At 38.6% G+C, this 23,600-nt stretch overlaps 1 long non-coding RNA gene across 3 annotated transcripts; it reads right to left on the bottom strand.

Annotated features, from left to right (window-relative positions):
- Nucleotides 1–2,517: 2,517 nt before the first annotated feature.
- LOC132300524 (uncharacterized) lies at nt 2,518–20,677 on the bottom strand. 3 transcript variants are annotated; one of them, XR_009480471.1, is made up of 5 exons: nt 20,569–20,677; nt 20,296–20,447; nt 18,198–18,291; nt 17,492–17,573; nt 2,518–6,671 (listed from the first exon to the last, which is right to left on the bottom strand). It is a non-coding gene; the product is annotated as an uncharacterized LOC132300524 (long non-coding RNA). The 3 variants fall into 3 exon arrangements; XR_009480470.1 differs by lacking the exon at nt 18,198–18,291; XR_009480472.1 differs by lacking the exon at nt 18,198–18,291 and having other exon boundaries at nt 17,492–17,563.
- Between the last annotated feature and the right edge of the window lie 2,923 nt (nt 20,678–23,600).

Genomic DNA, 23,600 nt, shown 5'->3' with positions numbered 1-23,600 from the left:
GGATTTGAAGATAATTTGGGTTAGGTCAATACCTTGATGAGAGAAAGCAGGTGAATTTTTGTTAGAAACGCAAGAGAAGAGGTTAATACCTTGATGAGAGAAAGCATGTGAGTTTTTGTTGGAGACGCAAAAGAAGAGGAGCGGCGCTTTGCAGATGCGAGAGAAGAGGACTTGAGAAGCTGCTGCCCTAAATTGTATATAGAAATTGGAAGGTTAATTCTGTCTTTGTCATCCTTTCCCCTCAAATCTTCTCAAATCTTCTCAACTTTGAGAGGATTTGTTTTTACTGTGCTAAAGGGATTTGGAGGGATATATCCCTCCAAATCCTTTCTAATCATTTCTTTTCTTCTCAATTCCCTCCACCCAAACACACTAAACTCTATCCTTCCTCCAAATCTCTCCAATTCCCTCAATCCAAACGAAGCCAAAGTGAATAGAAATAAATTAAATCAACCGAGTTTAAGTAATTCTTGGAGATTTTGTCTCATATTGCAGTCCTATGTCCTAGCTTATCTTTCCACCACATCCTTTCTCAAACCCGATTCTTCATAAACAAAACTTTATTTGTGTGAAACATTGATTTACATAAACTATATATATATATATATACACACACTATTAGATGAAATATGCTTGAATATATATTAGATTGAATCCAACCACCAACTGAATAATTTAAGGCAGCATTTGGTATCTATGTGTTAAGTTTATGATGTGGAAATATAAGACGCAAAATAAGAAGATGATATAGAGCAAGAAAAGATTAAAAACATTATATATATGGCACTAAGGATTACATTCATGGATCAAGAACCGTTGAGGCTACATTTTTCTTATTACTTTCTAAGTTTACATTGTATTGATACACAATATATAAAAAAATAAAGTTCCACAAAAAGAATAAATCAAAGAGGAAAGAAGGGAAACAATATGAATAAATCAGGGAGGAAAGAAAGGAAAACGAATATAATATATATGTAGAGTAGTGATAGATGGGCCGATGAGTTTGGCAGAATACACATGACAGTCCAGGTAAGCAACTTTAACAATTAAAAAAATAAAATAAAATAAAAGGAGAAACGATATACTCGTCCGTAAATTTATCTTTCCCAAGCCGTCAAGTTCTAAGCTAAGTTCTTCTCTTCTGATATTTATCAAATCTCTCTCCTTCGTTTCGTCTATTCAAACAATATTTCTTATCATCTTAACTTGAAGAGAGAAAGAACTTTTAATTACCAAAAAAAAAAAAATTAGAAAGAACTTTTGATTTTTAAAATATGGTTGCAACTTCATATCATATATCATATTCATATATATTTATATATATTGTATCATATGTGTATTTTTTTTTTTTTTGGAAGATAAATATGTGTATTTATTTGTTTGATTATATTGTTCTTCACAGTCTTTAAAAATTTTCAAAGAGATATTAGAGAGAAAAATAGAATGAGAAAAAGGAGAGAGGAGAGATGAGAGAGAAAGAGAAGAAAGTGGCTTAGCTAGACAGGCCACGTAATTTCTGTCCAAGTACGTAGGTTGAAATATCATTTTTCATATAATATATATTTCAATACTATGCTGTCAATATTTTGATTGTTAGTACACTGACAGTTGAGGCTTCTTTGTTCTCATTATTTTCATTTAATATGAAGAAATTAATAATATTAGTGATGTATAAAACTAAAACATTCTGTTTTTCTTAACTGCAAATGTGACCATTATTTAATAGCCTAAGAACCAAACAACTTGCCTCTTTTTGCTTGCTTTTGTGTTTTGTATCCACTTTTTCTTTAGTGCCTTTTTAGTTTTTCCACAAAAGCATTCTTCTCTTTAGTGGTATTGTAATTTTATTAGATCTTTTGGACCACGATGAAGACCCATATTATCTCATTGGTAATAAGAGCTTCTCATTAGATGACCTTAAATCACGTAAAGAAGGCGTGAAAACGGTAAAATTAAGTCACAAATAGTAAAAACAAGAACGAAAATGCACACAGAGTGTGAGAGCGACATCCATTAAGAAAGATCGTGTAACTTAGTGGATGACCCCACCCTTACCAAGTTTCTAGCCCCAGCCCCATGACACGAGTGATCGGTTCACTAAATTTGATTCGTCCAGAAACTAAAGATCCGTTCTACCACCTAACTGCGTTACGCCGGCGATTATGTATCTGACCCACTTTGCTTCTCAACTAAATACAATTCGTGGGTTCCTCTTTCGCTTGACACACGTGCCCTGCCCTAACTCTCCATGGTCCCCCCTACCCCATGTGGCTTTGGCTCACAAAGTTACAACCTTTTGTTTTGCTTGCTTGCCTCTTAGTGTGGTAGCACCCTTACCAAACTATGGAGACAAATTGGAAGCTCTCTCTCACACGCACACAATATGGTTGGTGGTTCAAAAAGAGAAAAAAATAAAAATAAATAAACTGTGGAGATTAATAAGCTTTCTCTCGTAAGGTATTAGCACAATTACAGAGACTTCTCCCGTTGATGCAAAATTACAACTATCCTCCCTTGTATATGTATATTTATAATAAATTCCCATCTACTTAAATGTCAACAAATTCAAATGACAGAATGTGCTTTCCATCTTTACACCATCCAACGGAAATGCTGGACAAAGATAGATTAGTGCAATCTTTGAATCAACATCAAATATACGTTTAATGACATGCAATGGGATATACATTTTTTTTTTCTTTCTTTTCACATACCTCAAGAAAGATGAGTATCACTAGGGGTACACTTTGTGTTGGAGGGTCATATTCATGTCCCCTGAACCCAAAATAATATTCTGTTACATAGCTCAACCTAAACACCATTTTAATACTGGTGTCAAGACCCTCATCACAAACATGACTGATGAAGGTTGTTCATACTGACCGTAGAGTAAGGCTGTGAAGGCAGTATGCTTGCGCCGAACCAAATACTTGACAAGATTTTGTATGAAACCCTAACTCCTTGCAGACGTTCGATAAAATGCCACAATCATGAACCCATAAGAAAACCCCCAGTATGAAGTAAAAACCTTGGAGCTAATGGAGCTCACCAAAAGTCCACTGTGAATGATCGGAGATTACACACTCGCTGTCTCACTCTCAAATCACTCACCAAAACTCACTACTTGAACTGAAAACACCTCACAAACACAAAATAAAGATACAGAAGATGATGTATAATTTACACTAAACCTATAAAAGACTGCAAGAACTGAAGTGAGGAAGATGGAGCCTCAATCCTTGCTTGTTAGCAGCTTCATTATGTTGGATTACACTTCCTTGAATAAAGTTCTCAGTAAGATGCAGCAAGGTTGTATTAGACTTGAGATGCGAAGCGCTTTGCTGGATGTACAGCAGCAGTGAATGGTTCGACACAGATAAACTTGCTGCAGAGTGAATACAAGCATGATGCCGCAAACTTGCTGCAGAGTATGGAAAGTTTGCTCAAACCATTTCTGTGATCAGATGAAAAGTGTAACTGGATTGCCATACGCTTGAGCTCTAATTGGTTGCTGTCAGCACCTTCTACAGCTAGCTGAGAGGCTGCAGCTACTACTAATACAAGAATTTCACAAGCAAAGTCATTCTTGGGTTCTGATAAGCTAGGTAATCTGGATCTCAGAAATTTTTTGCTCTCAAAGGCTCAGGTAGCCGTGGAATGAGCTCACTCTATTCTGCTGCTGCAAGGCCTTCTAAAATAGGAAGAAGATGATGTATCTGTTGGAGAAAAAAGGAGCTAGCTGTCTCAGAGAATTGCCGGCAATTTTCTGACCATTTGCATCTCTGAATAGACCTTTTTTACCCTTGCTTTTTTTAGAGCAATACACAAAAGACACAAAAGACCTCGTAACTCAAATTCTGTTGTGCATCAGCAAGGGACACAAGACATTCTCTGAGAATACAAGACTCGAGAATATAGGATACCTATTGAGCACATGATTGGTCACCTGCATTCAGAGGTGAAAGACAGAAATGCCCTTTGAGGGCTGTTAGTGCATAGCTGCTGATGTACATCAGAAAAATGAGCACAAGTGAATAATATTGTCACAGGGACATATGAAATCTTAATTATGCAGAATCACTTTGCTGGACAAAACAAAACATGAATGAACTAATGTACTGCAGTGAGCCTATAAGAGATGAGATATAGATGACCTGAAGTTAATGCATTTTATATGAAGGACCAGAAGAAGTATAGTGTGACTAATGCCTTGACATTAAAAGGACAAACCACACATGGAGCATAGACCAATACTGACTCGTTTATTAAACAGGTAATTGACAGGACCGTGTATAACTTGTTTAATAATAGGTCATGTAATTTACAATACAGTAAGACCTGCTTAATAACCTATTTAATCTGCTTTTCTTTCAAAAATTGTATTAAAAAAATTAGGATAATTCCTAGAAAAACATCTTTAATGAATCGGATTATTGTATACGTATAAGAGAACGAGATGATACATACATACATACATATATATATATATATATATAGATTCTGTATAGTGATGAAGATGTTAGTTTGGTATATTAAAAATAGTTAGAAGGTTAAATGGGTAATTCAGCATTCCAATGGGTCAATTGATAAGTTCAATTGATAAGTAAAAGGTTAATAAGGTAATTTTACTTGTGTCAAAGGTAGTTAGGGTGTAATTGTTCAATTTGGCAAATCTAGAGGGCGTCATTGTCCAAACAGTGTCCAGTGTCCAAGTTGTAGCTAGGTGTCTTTAACCCAAACCTGGGGGGTGAGTGCAATTTACTCTTACCCTTTTTTTTGTCTCTTTGTTATATACTAAATTCTCTCAAGCAAATTGCTTTCACAATAACACATTGCCATATCATTAGCTACGTCATTGGCCACCTAATTCGAGTTATTCTTGTGATACAATAATTTGTGATGTCTAGCATTTTCCCAAAAAATTATTATAGATGATTTAAACCTACATTGAATTAGTTGAGTGTTTTTATTTTTTTTTTGATACTTTACCAAAATATATGTAAACCCTAACAAAATACCACATTATTCGCGAAGATAGAGAGAGAATGGCGGCGGCGATTCCCCAAATCACTTGTAGGTTCACACCGATGAAGGCAAAGGATTTAATAATTTTACATCCATCAGTCGTTGCGAGAAACGGATTGGATCTTCAAAGAAACCTCAGTATCAAGAGAGGTATATTTGTCGTCCAAATTTTTTAAATCGTATATCGATAAATAACTGTTTTTTTTTATTATTATTATGAAATTGTGCATTTTTGTCCAGATATATTTGAATCGTATCTAAAGTCAATCAATAGATAACTGTTCTTTTTTTAATGAAATTTTGTGATTCAAGACAATGTTTGTACATTTTGTGCGTATCCAATGAATAAATTGCTCACTAATCTGATCCAACTAAAACAACTAAAACAGATCTCATTATTTATCTTATTTCTCTATTGATATATGTGCCATTGATCTGATTATTTAACTTAGTCTCTGAATCTGTGCTCACTAATATAAATAAATATGCGTTTGAATTGATATGAATTTGCATAATTACTTTAGATTCATTTTAATTTTCAGGGATGAAACCTTGGAAAGGGATCATCAGCCTTCAAAAGGGCAAAAATCATCCGCTTGGTAGTTTTATACCAACTTAATGTTCAACTTACATTTTATATACATTTTATAATGAACAATGTTATGAATACAGGAAATTCCAAGTTAACCATGAAAGCCAAAAAAGGATGATAATGATATGGATAATGGAAAAGGGAGTGATAATAAGGATGCTAACAAGAAAAAGAGGGCCGATAAGGATGATGATTCCTGCAAGAGAGGTGATAGATATATCACTAATTTATGTCAATGAATTCTGTGCACCTTCTCTTTTTATCAAGTCTTACATTAACAGATTGTGTGTTGCTCTTCCTGGAAGAGAGGTGATGGATATACCACTACTAATTTATGTTAATGGATTCTGTGCACCTTTTCTTTTACAGAACTTGTGTTGATCTTGCAACTGTTAGCCTTCGGCTGTCTAACCTGGAAACTCAGGAAGCCAGCAGAAATTCCTGCACCTCCAGTTACTGTGGTAATGACCGAACAACGAGTGAAGGAGATTGCCCCCCTCATCATTTCTAATCAGAAAAAGGATCGAAGCAATTGATCAGAAGCATATAAGCTGGTGAGGATTTAATATGATTAAACTTTTACTCTCATAACTACATACTTTTCTGCCGTGCATTTCAATAATAACTCATCAAGTGATGAGAACAAGCTACATAAGCTGATTACTGATGGGATTTAAAAAGATAGAAACTTTGTACTGTCATAGCTATTATTCAACTTTTCAAGTGATGAGAAGCTTATGCTTTCCCTAATTTCCATTCTATGCTTTTCAAACCTACTATTATCATAGATAGATTTTGATAGAGGACATACATGACATAATATTAAAAAAAAAAAACAGCTCACTGGGATAGAGGATAGAGAACCCATATTAAACTAGTAAAGAACTTTGTCAAGGTATTGCCATGCAGTACCTGGGGTGGAACATCCCCACCCGGATGTTACTTTAACCCTGCAGCTGCCTCCTCTGTCTCTGTCCTCTCTAAGGGACCATGGTCCATCTCAGGCAACCAACTCAGCTAGAGGATATGGAGTAATGAGCGAGCTGATAGCCTGCAAGAAACATCATTTTCTACTTGGGTTAGGTTCTACAATATTCCTTCGCAATTTCTTGACCACAAATGAACTAAGTTACATTGCAAGTGGGATAGGAACACCGCTTTATGCTGATGATGATAATCAGTCAAAAAAAAAAATTTGTTGAAGTTTGGTAGAACATGTGTTCAGATTGACAAGAAAGGGAAATTAACTTACTAAATTCACCTCAAGAGCAAGGACAAGAAGATCACAGACATTAGAGTGGAGTACCAATCGCTCCCTACGGACGTAGGAAGCACGGACACGCCAAAATGGGCGAAAAATCCATGTCCGACACATGTCAGACACGGATACGGACACGGACACGGACACGGACACACGCTCCGACACGTGTCGGACACACCAAAAAACATGTCTGGAATTTTTATTTTTTTTAATTTTCGGACACGGCACGAACACTCCGTGGACACACGCGCCCAGGGGGTGTGTCCAACACGCGCGTCTGGAAATTTTATTTTTTTTTTGAATGCAGATATGTTCTATTTTTTGTTTTGTACTACCCTTTTGGTATTGTAAATGGTAAAAGTCCTAGGTCAAATGATAGATGGGAATAAATGATAGAACACTGACTTGTTTATGTATCTTTTTTGGGGACTAGCCTTTAGGTTTTTGTGAATGTTAAGTGCTAACAGTAAAGTCCTGAATGTTAAACAGGCATGAATGCTAATAGTCCTTTCTGTCTATGCTTTTGTATTTAGAGTAAAGTTGCTATAATGATTAAATAATACTAGTTATTATTCTAATGTCTTGTTTTTTATTTAGTTTTATAACTCTGCAACATTGTTCTTTTATAGTTTATTAGTTATGAGTTATGATTTGTGTTTTTTTTCAATTGTGAGGTTGATGAAATATAGCAACACTCAGTAATTTTTAAAGTACTACATCATATATATATATATATACACACACACTATAGCCATGTCCCCACCGTGTCCGTGTCCTAATTTTTTTGGATTTGCCGTGTCCCCGTGTCCGTGTCGTGTCATATCCGTGTCCCGTATCCGTGTCCGTGCTTCTTAGCTAAGGACTGCCACTCTTGCTCATACCTGAACCATTCAGAATCAAACTGCCCTTTCACTCAACCCCTGAACCCTCAAACCTTGCAACTGATGCTCCTAGCCCCAAACTTTACCATCACCATGCAAATGATGATGCCCATCCCAACCATGAAGGTCATAACCAACATTCTGACTGGCAGGTGGGGTCACCTACAAGAAAAGCCCTCTCAAGCAAACTCCAGAGGAATTAATCCATCTATGCACAACAGTGATTCTAGAGACATGAACAGGTACCATAGTCTTAGCCCTACCAGATCTTGTCCTATCAACCCTCCCTCTCAACCGTGTCACCTCTCATTCCCACTCCACACCCTCGAGCCCCAAAAAACCAGCAAACCACCACAGAGTTGCCCTGCTGTCTCACCATCTAACACAATCACTGCCTCCATTCCCCCATTTCCATTATGCCAATTTCCCAAGACCAAGAAAACCAGAACAAAACTCACCAGCCACAAACTTCTTATTGACCTCTCTCCATTCAAACCACACACGTTCCAGTCAATCCAAACCAATAAAATCTCCCCTACCCAACCCAATGACATGTCAGTTGTCCCAGAAAGCCAATAGTTGTTAAGGACTCAAGGCGCACCAAGGCGCCAAGGTCCCCTAGAGCCTGAGACGCAAGGCGAGGCGCGCGCCCGAGTGAAGTGAGGCGCAAGTTGAGAAAAAAATTAAAAATGACATCTAATAAAGAGGCAATAGTAAATATAAAGATGCAAAATCATGTAAACCAAAAACTTGAGTTTAATAATTAACATACTAACTTAAAAATGAAAAAGGGAACTACGTTCAATAGTAACAAACATACTAATATAAAGATGCAAAAATCAACTAATTAAATAAAACCAAAACAAACATAGAAATGTTCACTTCTTCCTAAAGTCCTAAGAAGACAACACCAAAGGATCTAAACATCATCATCATCAATAAACATATCACAATCTTGATCACCACTTAAAATGTGTGTGTGTTTATGTTTTTGGCAATCGGTCATGCACAGAAGGCCTAACCTTCAACTACAGCCTACAGGGAAAAAGGCAAGGACAGAGATTTCAGAAGAAAAAAAACATACTAATAGTGCTGTGATTTCTGAAAAACAAAATAATCAGAACAGAGATTTCTTCTTCTCTCTTCTGGACTCGAGTGTGGAAACTGAGAAGGAGAAGAGTAGCAGCCAAAAAAAAAGAAGTTCAGACTTCAGAGACACAGATTTGTTAAAAAAGAAAAACAGAGCTTCCAGTTCCAGACTTCCAGCTGAAGAAGAAGAAGAGTAACACCGACAGATCTCAGAAAAATAAGAGGTGCAGAGAAACAGATTTAAAAAAAATAAAATAAAGTAGGAAGTTCAGCGACTAAGAGCAGCCAGAAAGAACCGCAACCATAAAAAAATAGATTTTCCAAAAAAGAAGAAGAATAGTAATAAGAAAAAGAACAAAATAACCATAGATTTCAGGAAAAAGGAGAAGAAGATAAGAGAAACAAACCAAAAAAATGAAGCGCAATTGCGCAACTCAAGAAAAAAATATTTCAGCAATTCAGTCGACGACGAAGGAGAGAGAAAAGAAGAGAGAAGAAGAGAGAGAAAAGAAGAGAGAAGATGAAGAGAGCTTACCTAATACCTTCAATTCGAGCAGATGAGCAGAGATGAGATTATGAGACAAAGAGGTCTTCAATCGCAGCGACGCAGACTTCTTAGTCCCAACTAGTGAGCCCTAGTCTTCTTTCTCTTTTCATTCACTCTCTCTCTTTCTGATTCACTTTCCTTTTTGTTTTTATTTATTTTCCTTTTTGTTTTGGGTCAAGTTGGTCAAAAGTTGACTTCCACCGCATCATATAAGGTATATATACCTTTTTCCTTTTATATTGTAAGAGTAAAAATACATTTAAAAAGAAACTTTAATCAGGCGCGCCTGCCTTGCGCCTTGGGATCCTCGCCTGTACATTAAAGGCGCACGCCTCATCAAAGGGGCTTTGCCTGGCTGTACTACAGGCGCAATTACCACACCTGTATGCGCCTTGCGCCTCGGGGGCGCGCCTTGGGCACCTTTGACAACTATGACCCAAGGTGAATCCAATAATAATGCTCAATGCATTCCCACTGCCCATATTCCAAACGATGACTTTCAGGTAGGAAATTGCTTCTGATGATTCCACCCTGTCAGCAAGCACAGCCAGTAATATCCAGAAACTCAAAGCAAAGGGCAAAAAGAAAAAGCGACTAGAGTCTTGAAGGGCTCAATTCCAGTGACTAGTTGGCTCCAGCTCCATAACATCCTTCCATTCCTGCCAAGATTACCATAGCCACATGGAACATTAGATGGGTTAATTCTCCATCTAAACAACAAAAAGTTGAGAATCTCATGTGTGATCAAAAGCTGGACATAGTGGCCATCTTAAGAGACGAAAGTGAACATTTCCAATTCCGACCAAATTCAATTGTTTATAGCAAATTCCTGGCCCTTTGAGCATAACTATTCCTTCTCCCCTCTAGGTAGGATTTGGATCATGTGGGATCTAAACAAAGTCTCCATTAGGGTTACCCATACCACTAACCAATCAAGTAAGATATGATCTTTATTAAAGATAGAACACCAAGTATTCAACACTTTCATTGAGAGAAATATTACATAAAAGGTTGAGAGAGAGAGAGAGAGCTGCGGAGAGGGAAAACAAAAAAAAGACCACTTGTGCCGGGTCTACACATTTGAGGTAGGAAATTGCTACCTTTTCTATACTTCATCATGTTAGCATGTGGAAAAATATGTTTGCTTTTAAAAACAACTTTTTACATGTGTTTACTACTCTATATATGTGTAATTAAGTTCTCTAAAACTATTATAACAGATTTGATGTTGAGATTTTTATGGATGTCAAATATAACGATAAAACATGAAAACTGTTACGAGACGTGTTCATTTCCCGTTAGGAAAAGGTAGTTGACCTTGAAATGGCGGAAGCCTAGTGAGACGAATTGTTGAGTGGGTGGAATGCCACCACCTCTAGAGGGGCAAAGTAATGCCCTTGAGAGGCGCATAGGGCTGCAACGACTGGAATTGAACCACTCAAAATGCATTGCTCGGTTGGCGATAAATGATCTCTTGTTTCTTGATTAATGATCTATGACATAGAACTGAAAGTTGTGATTGTAAGATTACTTATTGTCCCATGAAATCTTGATAAACTTGGCACTATGATTGGCATGGATTTCTGATTCACTAAACAGTTTGATTCTTCAATTATTTATATTATTAAAGATTTTAAAAAGTATAGTACCACCAACAGGCCTGTGGCCTAGCGGTACAAGGCTCCTACCTCCCAAAGGGAGGTCAAGCGTTCAAACCTCAGTAGAGGCAGTGTGTGTGAGTTTCCCAACTAGGAAAAAAAAAAAACAAGAAAAAGTATAGTACCATGATTTTGTTTCGTCACATGTTGATATATCTTGTTTATAGAATAGCAGCAAATCTTCCTACTGGCTGGCACGCTCACTCTTTTATACAATTTTCAGATTATGATGCTAAAGGAAACCAAAGAAAGGAGGGCAATTAGTTGGAGCAAGGGTTACGAGATATTGGCTTTAGGACTTGCATTACAAATATCTATTATGTTTTTGCAATTAATAAAGTTCAGACTCTAGACCATTTGAAGTAATTATGTGAGAAGTTTGATTTCTGTAAGTTTGGGGACTACTGTAGTTCTATTTAAATATTGGAGATTGTGGAGTTGTTTGTGATATGATGGCTGATAGTAAACTTATGTTTAACTTTGTGGCATTAACATACATATTTTCAATAACACTCCCTGCTTTGGATTTTGGGTTTTGGATTTTGAGATTGATTCAAATTTGTGGGCTTTTCAAGTTTTGGGGTGTGACACTGTTCATTCTTTTTCTCATTCCATTTCCCCTTGGCTCTGCCTTGATGACTTCAATTCTATTGCCGATACCAATGTGAGTCATGGTGGCAGAGCTAGATGGAATCAAGCAGTGCTTGATTTCAAAAATGGTTTACAAGCTGTGGAACTTGATGGCCTTAAAATTCAATGGTCTTCTCCATACCTGGAATAACAAGAGTGATGGTCCAGCATGCATTGCAAGGCCCTTGTTAACACAAAATGGAACTCTATCTTCCCTCTCTCTGAATGTTCCTTTCTCCCTCAAGGAATATCTGGTCACAGCCCTTCATTCTTGACACTCCACTCTCTTGGGATTCCCTGGTGGTCTTATTTCTTGGGTGAAAGCATGTTTCACCTCTCCTTCCTACACCATATATCTTAATGGTGAGTTCAAGAGTTACTTTAAAGGACTTAAAGGAATCATACAAAGGGGACCCTCTCTCTCCCCATTTCTGTTTCTCATCCATTGTAAACATGCCCATCTACTCTAACCCAGCCTTCAAAATTCACTAGAGATGTAAAGAGTATAGACCTGAACCTCACCCACCTCTCTGGCCTTGCAGTTAACCTTTCTAAAAGTTCTATTTTCATTTCGGAGCTAACCCTTCAACTGAGCAGGACATTATCTCTATCCCTGGTTTTGCAAGAGGAACTCTTCTCATTATGCACCTTGGCGTTCCTCTCATTTCTACAAGGCTAGAGCAGTTGAATGTCAAACTTTGCTGAGAGAATCACTGCCATAATTGGGTATTGGACCAACAAGCATCTCTCCTATGCTGGGCAACTTCAATTGATCAAATCTGTGCTAACAAGCATACAAGTCTACTGGTCTAGCATTTTTGTTCTTCCAGAAAGTGTCATCATGGAGCTCAACTGTGTTTTCAGGAGGTTTTTATGGTGAGGGACTGAGATCAAAAAATATGGAGCAAAGATTGCTTGGACTTCTATTTGCAAACCAAAGAAAGAGGGAGGGCTTGGCCTCCCAAACATTGAAATTTCTAACAAGGCAAGCATGCTTAGTGTCACGGGCTGAGTTTCAGCACCACTCTAGCTGCTCCCGTGCGGCACCAAGACGTTGCTTCCACTCTCGCAAGTACTTGGTCAGCCTAACTCCCGTGCACACCTTAGCCAACACACTCCCCTCGTGTGCTTACTAGTGTTGTAGTTGCCCTCGCCCTCTCCTCACTTGGCTTGCACACTCACACACACTAAGGCACTTAAGTTGGCAAGAAAATAACACTTCTATTACTTCAAAGAATGCTTTGTGCAAGGCTAGCACTCAAGCTCTCTACAAGGCTCTCAAGACTCACTCTAGGACTTGTTGGTTACAAAATGAAGTCCTACTCCTATTTATAGGCATTCCCATCCCTAATGGATGGCTTGGATGCATTCTAACCAATGGTGGAGATTGATTCTCTAGAATCTTCTTCCACCTTCTACACATCTCCATACATATCTACAACATTCTAGAACCCTCCATACTACTCCACACAATTCTGGAGAATTCTAGAACCTTCCACACACTTCTAGAATATACTACACATATCTAGAATCTTCCACAGAACTCTAGATTACTCCGGAAGACTCTAGAAACTCCACTTGCTATGCAGTTACCATGCAGCGTCCTCCTTAGCGTCTGCGTGTCGCCTGCGTGGCACAACCTCCATAGGCGGGGCGTGACATTCTCCCCCACCCATTTCCGTGACGCCCTCGTCACGGTTTCTTCAGCTGACCCAGCCTCTCGCAGGTCATCAGCACTTGCGCATATGTCCTTGGCCCAAACGTACGAGCGCCCTTTGGGAGATGTGAAGTCCTCACGAGCTCCATCGTGTTGACTGCCACCTCTGGACTATCCTTCCTGCCCACGAGCAGCACCATGCATGCGGCCTTGCCTTCCTCGCCTTCAAGTATCATCAACGCACCAAGGCATGGTAGTGGCGCGGCGTTGTTCCTGTCCATGAACTCCAGCCCCAGCACCATGTCGTGGTCGTCCATCTCCGCAACCTGGAAGTCAGCCTTGCCCTTCCATCTTTGCATGCATAGCTCCACCTCCTTGCACACTCTACTCATGCGTGCCTCCTCGAAGTTAACGGCCTTGATCCAGCCCTCCGTCTTGCGCATCTCCAAGCCAAGTCGTTGCGCCTCCTCCGGGGTAATGAAGTTGTGTGTAGCGCCCGTGTCTACCAACGCTTGCACAGCTTTGCCACCAACCTGCGCATCCACATAGCGCACCCCAGCTACCTTCTTTGCCTTGCCCTTCTTCTTGGTGTCATGCGCTATGCTACTCAGCATCTGCGTAGCCCCTATGCACCTATCTTCATCGCTGCTCGCATCGTCCACCCTGCCCTTGCCCTTATCCTTCACAAGGGCGCTCATGGTCTTCTTGTTGGGGCAGTGTCGCAATATGTGCGGCCCTTCGCACAAGTAGCACTTCGGCTCCCACTTACCCTTATCGCGGCGCTCCCATTTGCCACTAGCCTTGGACCTCTCTCCATGGTCCTTGCCCTTATCATGGCGTGGGCGTCTCTCCTCATCGCTGTGCTCATCATCACTAGACTTGGGCGAGCCCCGTTTCTTAAAGCGCTGGTCTCCCCCACATTTGCCGTGGTCCCTCCTGGGAGACGTGGCCTTCTTGTCATCGCGCCTAAAGTCTTCAAGGCGCTCCGCTATAGCCATTGCGGATGCCAAGTCTCTAGGCTCCCTCCTCCTCAGCTCCGTAGCCACCCAAGACTGCAACCCATCAATGAACAAGCACACGCGTTGCCGCTCTGGCATCTCTGGGATCTCCAGCATCAAGTTGGAGTACTCCTTCACATACTCCCTTATGCTGCCCTTCTGCTTCAGGCGCCTTAGGTTGATCATGGCCAGGTCCTCAACGCACTCAGGGTAGAACTACCTCTTGAGCTGCCTCTTGAACTCCTCCCATGTGTCAACTGCTCTTGCGCCTCTACCAGTGAAGCGCTGCCTCCACCATAGAGTGGCAGTGTCCGTGAGGTACATAGTGCCTGTCTGCACCTTCTCCTCATCATCCTCGATCTCCATGCACTCGAAGTACCGCTCCATGTGCCAGAAGAAGTTGTCAATCTGGCGCGCATTCCTTGCCCCGTCGTACTCCTTGGGCTCCGGCGCCTTCTTCTTCCTTGGCTTCACTACGACCTCGCGCGCCTGGGAGAATTCCTTCTTACACTCGGCAATCTCCATGCGCAAGTCGTCTACCCGATCATGCAAGTCCCTTTCTTTCTCTTGCACCTTGTTGGCGATGCCATCAATCAGCTCGTAGAGCTCCGCCATCCTTCTCTCGAGCCTATTAAACTTGGTCTCCGTGTAGACCAAATGTGTGGCAAGCTTCTCCTCCAAGCTCTGCTCTAAGATGTGGACTTGGTGGTCTCCTCCGCTAGCCATGTCTACTCCAACAAAGCTCCCTTGGCGAACTTGCTCTGATACCAACTGTCACGGGCTTAGAATTTCAGCACCACTCTAGCTGCTCCCGTGCGGCACCAAGACGTTGCTTCCACTCTCGCAAGTACTTGGTCAGCCTAACTCCCGTGCACACCTTAGCCAACACACTCCCCTCGTGCGCTTACTAGTGTTGTAGTTGCCCTCGCCCTCTCCTCACTTGGCTTGCACACTCACACACACTAAGGCACTTAAGTTGGCAAGGAAAGAACACTTCTATTACTTCAAAGAATGCTTTGTGCAAGGCTAGCACTCAAGCTCTCTACAAGGCTCTCAAGACTCACTCTAGGACTTGTTGGTTACAAAATGAAGTCCTACTCTTATTTATAGGCATTCCCATCCTTAATGGATGGCTAGGATGCATTCTAACCAATGGTGGAGATTGATTCTCTAGAATCTTCTTCCACCTTCTACACATCTCCATACATATCTACAACATTCTAGAACCCTTCATACTACTCCACACAATTCTGGAGAATTCTAGAACCTTCCACACACTTTTAGAATATACTACACATATCTAGAATCTTCCACAGAACTCTAGATTACTCCGGAAGACTCTAGAAACTCCACTTGCTATGCAGTTGCCATGCAGCGTCCTCCTCAGCGTCTGCGTGTCGCCTGCGTGGCACAACCTCCATAGGCGGGGCGTGACATTAGGCATCTATGGGCAATTATTGAAGATAAAAAGCAAAGTATATCGGTAAAATTGGAAAAACATACCTCATCAAAGATCAATGCCTCTGAGATTTAAAGGTTGTTAAAAATAGTTCTTACTGCTGGAACGTACATCTGCTGCTAGGGCTTTAGCAAAGAATATCATCAAATGGAGGGCGGGGCAATGGCTCTTCTATCTTTGGCATGATAGATGGCTAACCAATGGCCCAATACGTGACAGATACAATGAAAGCGGCCTTTCTTCTATGTGGTTATCAAAACAGTCCAAGGTACAAGCTCTCATCACAAGGAATTCTTGGTGTTTGACTCAACCTCTGCAATCCCTTAACCATGAAATCCCTTCCATCCACATTCCCTCTCCTTCCCATGACACCCCCATTTGGATCCTCTCACCAAATGGAACCTTCCTCACTGAGGCACACATATAAGGCCATCCCCCCCACCATCCACGCGTGACCAAAAATTACACAACTTCCTTCAAACCCCAATTACATGCCCCCTCTGCCTCACTGAGCCTGCAAACCATTCATATCTCTTCTTCAAATGTGCATTTGCTAAACCCCTACAGCTCTTCATTCAAGACAAATGTGGATTCTATATTTGCCCTGATAATTGGATTTCCCTTGGTCAATGGTGCTCCATCCATTGGAAGGCCCAAACTATCCCAAATGGCATCTGCAAACTCGCCCTGGCCTCTCTGGTCTACCACTTATGGTCAGAAAGAAATGCAAGGTTGTTTCGTGGAGAAAGATGTTCCCAAAACACAGTGCTTCAAAGGGTCATCCAAACAGTGTCCCTGAAAATTCACTCGTGTTCCTTGATCAGTTCACCTCAATCCAAAAGAACCATTCAAGATTGGGGCTTAAATACTTCGTGCCTTCGTCCTCCTCCAAGGCCTCCTCATTCACATGACTCAGACTCAGAACTCACTCTTGTTTGAGCTCTGTTTTGCCTCAACCAGATCTGAACAGCCAGCCGTTAGAACGGCTATTTGATTTGGTTTTTTGTTTTGTCTATCTTTGCGGCCTGTTTGCCCTTATGGTCTTGTCCACTGGTCCAAATATTTTGTTGGACATTTTTGTTTCCTTTTCTCTTTTGGGCTGGTGTTTGCATAGCCCATCCATGTACATATCATTTTTCATCTATATAATTGCTTAACTTTTCGAGGAAAAAAAAAAAAACACAACATATTTACCATATACTCATGAGCATCCTCCTCTCTAACATTTTGTAAGTTCCAAGATATGCCTAAACGTTCCGAATTCTATGTGAGTCAATACAAATGTCTATATCGGTGCTCCAAAATATAGCTTCAATGGTTTTCTTCGAAAAAAAATTAGAATGAAAATTTGTGAAAGGTGGAGAAGTGTTTAAGGCAACAAGAAGGTCAAGGCAGATATCAGTCTGCTATCTTTTTCCTTGTGTTACTCCTCTTTAGTAGTCTTAATGGATGATTCACAACATACATTCATGCAAAACAATATCAATTATTAGGCAAGGAGTGTTTTAATCAGTAAAAAAGTGGAAACATGCTCTATTTTTTTGTTTGACTAACACAAACTGAATCATATATGATCCAATACAAACTGAATATTTCCAATATAGAAAGAGACTGTAAATTTGAACTTCTTATTCATAACCAAAAAAAAAAATAGTAAGTGTAGATACTTCTTTCAAACTAAATCTGCATACCCAGAAACGCCATCAGCAACAGCAATGACTCCTCCATTGTAGCTGCTCGCAAAGAAAGCATCTTCCCCACCTCTGTCAACCACTAAAAAATCACGAGTTGTAAGATGTGGTGAATTTGAAACCAGAAAAAATGACATTTGGCAAACCCGTAGAAGCACTAAACTTATTTACCTACAAAAAAAGTATAAGCACCAGACTTAAAATTCTAGAAATGAGAAGGTAGACATAATGGCATATCAAACATAGATTAACCAGTGATTTGCAAGAATGAGAAGGTAGACAAAATGGCATATAAATCAAATATATTCAGGATAGGCTTGAATTAACTTCAGTAATTCTTCAACCGGCCCTCAACAAATAGACTGTAGCACCAAGCAAAAGGTAATGATTTCAAATAAAAGATGCAACCATTAAGACCTGAGTATTCTCAAGACCTGACTTGGGATTACTCATTTATCCAGCAACCCTTTCCTTGTAGGAGGGACTGGTCTTCTAGGTTGGCCTTTTCTTGAATTATACTAAAAGTTGGGCTTAAACGTAATAGAAGTGTACTGAAGCTGGTTTTTTTTTTTTTTTTTCCTCTAATTTTGATATAAAAGTAAATAACTTTTACTTTTATAACTCACACACCAGAAACTTTTCCTGATCGACTATATCAACTCATAGAAGAGCAGGTAGAAGCAGTTTTTGGAAAAAGTGATTATACCTATTTGTAAGTCTTTTTGTTGGGTATTGTGTTAATTGTCACAACTAAAGCCCACGCAAAATGTCCCAATACAGAGCTGTGCTTCAACACAACACTGAAAATCATCAAGTGAAAACATTCAGGAATGAGGAAAAAGGGCATGTGCGGACAGAATGCATTATTTAGGCATTCATGATAATTGAATATTCTTCCAAGTTTTAAAAAAAAAAAAATTAGCAGTAAGTATTAGCTTTTTATATATATAAATTAAAAAATATTATTTTATTAGCTTCTTAAAATAAAATACAAAGATCTCCTGTTCCACTCGTGCCACAGCCCCCACCAAATACAAAGAGGTGCAACCCTCCACACCTTCCTAACCCGACTGCCCATTGGTCCCTCTCCAAGCCTCTAACATATCCATCGTGTTACTCGACACCACCCAGTCTACCCCAAAAACATTCAAGACCAAACTCCACACATCCGCTGCCACTTTACAGTGCAGCAAGAGATGATTAACCGATTCGCCCGCCTTCTTGCACATGCAACACCAATTAACTATTATTTGGCGTCTTTTTATGAGATTGTCAAGAGTAAGAATGCTACCAAGCACCGCTGTCCACGTGAAAAAAGCCACCTTCAGTGGACTTAAAGTCCTCCATACAGCCTTCCAAGGGAAACCGTTGCTTATCAAATTCGTAAGACTTTAATAAAATAGCCTCACCTCAAACACCCCTCTAGAATCCCCCATCCACACCATCTCATCCCTTCCTTCCCCCTCCACCACTTGATTATAAATTAATCCCATTAAATCGGTAAACTGCAGCAACTCCCAATCATTAAAATTTCTACGAAATCTCACATCCCAACTTGCCCTCCCATTCTCTAGCCTAAAATAATCTGCCACCACCACATGTTTCTCCTCAACCATCCTAAAAAGTCTAGGAAACCTACAAGCCAACACCACATCCCCACACCAAACATCCATCCAAAACCTCACATAACGACCATTCCTAACTCTAAACCGTATCCGCTTAGAGAATTCATCCCAACACCTCCTAATCCCTTTCCATGAAACCATACCTGCTTATGAAGACACACCTCTAGACATCCAACCTCCCTCCTCTTCCCCAAACCAACAAGCAATAACACGTCTCCAAAGCACGGGCCTTTCGCAGCCAAATCTCCATAGCCATTTCCCTAACAGAGCTTTGTTAAACATTTCCAACCTGCGAAGCCCCAAGCTTCCTCTTTGAATCAGGGTGCACACTCTCTCCCATTTCACAAGATATATAAGATATTGATATATATATATGTGTGTAAAACAATAATAATTAGTTAGGCAAGGTGTGTTTTAATCAGTAAAAAAAGAGGAAACAAGCTCTGTTTTTTTGTTTGACTAATACAAACTGAATCAAATATATGATATTTATATAATATAATGAAAATTTTAAGAACAAGATTTTAATAGCAGAAGTTTTTAAGTGGTAATTAAAAATAACATATTCTATTTTTGAAATCTTTTTGAATTTTAAGCACTATCTTTTTTTCCCCGGATTAATTGGGTTGAGCTTTTTTTATATATTAGCTAGAAGAACATTTTCTAACTGGCTTCCGATCTTCTATCCATTTTTAACTCAAAATGTATGCTGACCTCTCCCACCAGAGGAGGTCGAAGGTCTAATTTGCTCAACCCATCTTTGTAATCTAACCAACATGAATCTAGAAAAGAAAATAGAAATTTTTTAATAAAAAATAAAAAAAAAAAATGATGAACAAAATTCTAAACATTTTGAAACTTACCAATAAAATGGAATATACAAAAAAAAAACTTCATAAAGATCCAAAACTAGATCTTCTATGAATGATTCTGCTTGTTTTTTTAAGACTTGACTAAATCTACCCGTAGGAGTCGGGGGCAGCGGGATAAATCTATTTCTGAAAAAAGTCTCCAACTTTTTTATTTATTTCCCCGTCTATTCCATAAAGAATGGAATTCAATAAACAAAAAGAAATCAATGAATTGAAAGGAACATATATACACACATGCATAAAGCAAAACTCAGTTCCATCTAGAACAAAAAAAGTATACAAAGGGATCGATAAGTGGAAGCCCTACCTTACTCATTTCATGAGCCGGGGAGGCCTCAGTTGATTGTACAAAGGCAGAATGCCTCCTTGCTCAAAATCTGACATATACTTGATCCAGAAGAATACTTGATCCATTTTCTGAATCATGTTTCAAGCTTATTAATTTCGCACGTCGATTTCCTAAAATCAAGAAGAGATTGAATAAACAAAAAAACACAATTAGAGATGGGATCTACCAGATCTCAGTATAGATCTGATCGCTAAATATGGAGTATTGAGTTTTACGGAGAAGGATTCAAACCTACAATGCGAGAGAGAAGCAGGTATCCCAGGTTTTCCATACATGAGTCAAAGCTGGATTTCACTATTACTCTGTATCTTATAAAAATAGGAGCCGGTCGAAAAAAGTGTCGACTATTATCTTATTTTTATAAGACAACGATGCTGTGCTGCCTCGACCTTGTATCACGGGTGCAATGTGGATTGAGTAACCCGAATCCAAATCGGGCTCAACCCAATTTTTTATGATTTGGACGATCATTTTTATAATTAGGGTTCAACTTGGATTGAAAATTTTCTAACTCTAATTTAATTTAATTTTCAACTTGGTTGAAGTGCTAGCAACCGAGCCAATTCGAACCCGAGTTTTAATATCATTTTTTTTTTTTTGTTAAATTTTAACTTATTGTATGTTAGCATTTAGGATAATTAATTTTTAAAAAATTTATTTTTAATTTATTAAAAATTTATAAAAAGTCTTTAAACTTCTTTTTGTGTAAGAGTACTTTAATCTAAAACCAATTCAAGATCATATTAAATTTTCGATATAAAAGATTAGTCATTTGAGTAACCTGAATTAACCGAAGTTTTAACCCATAATCGAAGGCAAAGTTATAAACTCGAATTTAAAAGTAGAATGATGAGATAGGCTCGGGTTAAGTAATTAAAGTTGATGATAGGGTTAAGGACGAGTTTGGGTTTAGCATTTCATATGGTGGGTTGGGCTCAAGTTATACCTCAAACACGGCCGGTTGCAACCCTACATAAAGATAAAGTAGTCGCGATCGCTGGATATATTGTGTGCGCGTGCATCGTACCGAGTGTAGGAATGTAATGGAATGCAAACGGGAATGGAATGGAATGGAATACAATAATGATAATAACCATTCCAATATTTAGTTGCACCAATTTTAAATTCGGAATTGAATAAATTTTAAATTAAGTTTTTCAAAATATCCCTCTTAGTAACAAATAAATTAAATTAACAAAATAACATTTTTGTATAATTTTTAAAAAAAATAAATGGTGGCAATGGTGGAGGGCAGTGTTGGTGGAAGGCGGTGGCAGTAGTGTGGTGGTGGTGGTGGAAGGAGATAGTGGTGCAGGTGATGGTGGAGGAAGGCAGTGATAGAAGGCAATGGAGGTGGTAGTGGTGGAAAAGGTGGCGGTGGTGGTGGAAGTCGATGGCAATGGCGGTAGCCGGTGAAAGCCGTGGTGGAAGGTGGTGACAATGGTGGTGGCGGTGGCGGTGAAAGGATGTGACAGTGGCGGCAGTGGTGGAATGCGAGGACGATGGTGATGATGAAAGGCAGCGACGATGATGGAAGACAGTAGCGATGGTGAAAGGTAACGGTGGCGAAGGTGGTGGTGGAAGGTAGTGGTTGTGGTGAGAGGCGATGGTGATGGCGGCGGTGGTGGTGGGAAGCGGTGGGCACTGGTGAAAGTTGATGGCAAAATGGTAGTGGAAAACGGTGGTAATGGTGGAAGTCGGTGGTGAGAGGTGGAGAAGGTTGTGGTGGAAGGTAGTGGTGATTTTTGGACTTTGAACATGAAAGTTTTTTGGGAAATTGATTTTAAAAAAAAAACTACTTAAGAATGGAATGGTCATTTTATAGGTTTAGTTGTGGAATGGATTTACATTCCAATGGAATAACCATTTCCACTTTAAATTACATATCAAATAAATGAATGGTTGGAATGGGCATTCCATTTCATTCATGTACACCAAACACAACATAATTGTGTTTTTTATAAAGTTCTACTCCGATAATTCTGTGGGAGATAGGGTGTCCATTTACAACATAAGATGTACAATATTTTAATGTTGAGAAATAACAAATGGATGCGTTCTTTTTTTTACTATCAAATCAAATATGGTAATCAACTCAGATCATCTACGATTTAATATGTGAATTTGTACCCACCAGATTTAATAATTAAAAAGAACATGTTAAAATTATTGGTTCACATCAATGACCATGATATACAGTAATATATTTCACGGCTAAGAATCTAAGATGCTGTTTGATCACTAATTTAGCTTTTAATTCTGAACAAATTAAGTGTTTATTCAATTAAGTGCATTTGAAATTTTAAGTGACAAGGTCATCAGTTATCATAAATGTTGAAATTTTTTAAATATTTATTTTTTATTACCGGTTAAAAACTTCAGCATTTAAAATTTAACTTTAAAACTTTCTTACTTATTTTTCAATTTTATTATTCTTTTATTATTTATATTACGGCGCTATACAAAATGTATTACTCTCTCTCTCTCTCACATTTTTTTTAATGTTTTTTTTTTTAGACACATTTCTCTCTCTACTCCATCTCTTCTGTTCTATCTTCTTTCGATCTCATTCACTGCTCTTTGTATGATGGGTGTAGTAGACCTTTTTGTTTTTGAGAAGTGATATATCTTTCGATCTCAATTGACGACTCATCCTCCGAATATAACGTGGTTGGGAATGAGTCGAAAAGAAAAAGATATTTACGAAATTTTGTTTTAAGAGTTCTAATGTCATCCAATCACATTGTATTCGGAGGATGAGTCGTCAATTTTAATCGGAAGACCTATCATTTTTCTTTGTTTTTATATATACATACGCGGATGAGGACGAAAAAAAAAAAAAAAAAAACTGGACCTTGCCTGTTTTATTTTAAATAATTTTAGAGTGGGGCTGCTTGAATTTTAAATAATTTTATAATTTTATTTATTTTATTAAAAAAAAATTACTAAAAACTAAGTTAATATTAAATTATTTATCAAATTAAGAGCATTGAATTGAAAAATAATTATGATGAGAAAAAATTCAAGGTTATTGAAATAGAATAATAAATGTAATGTGAAAAAGTTTTTTAAGGGTGTTAGAGTTCAAAAAATAAATGAAATTATGAGAATTGAATTAAAAAATAACTATAGTGAATTAAAAAATAACTACAGTGAAAACAAGATTTAAGAGCATTAAGTTGAAAAATGTAGGTAATGAAAATGTATTTTATTATTTTTATTATTATTGTTATTGTTGTTGTTGTTGTTGTTCTTCTTCTTAT

Source organism: Cornus florida, unplaced genomic scaffold (assembly GCF_030987335.1).
Source record: "Cornus florida cultivar Cherokee Brave unplaced genomic scaffold, ASM3098733v1 CherokeeBrave_3.0.0_Hap2_Chr03, whole genome shotgun sequence".
NCBI lineage: Eukaryota > Viridiplantae > Streptophyta > Magnoliopsida > Cornales > Cornaceae > Cornus > Cornus florida.
Note: the sequence above shows the minus strand (reverse complement) of the source record. Positions and strands in the feature narration are given on the sequence as shown.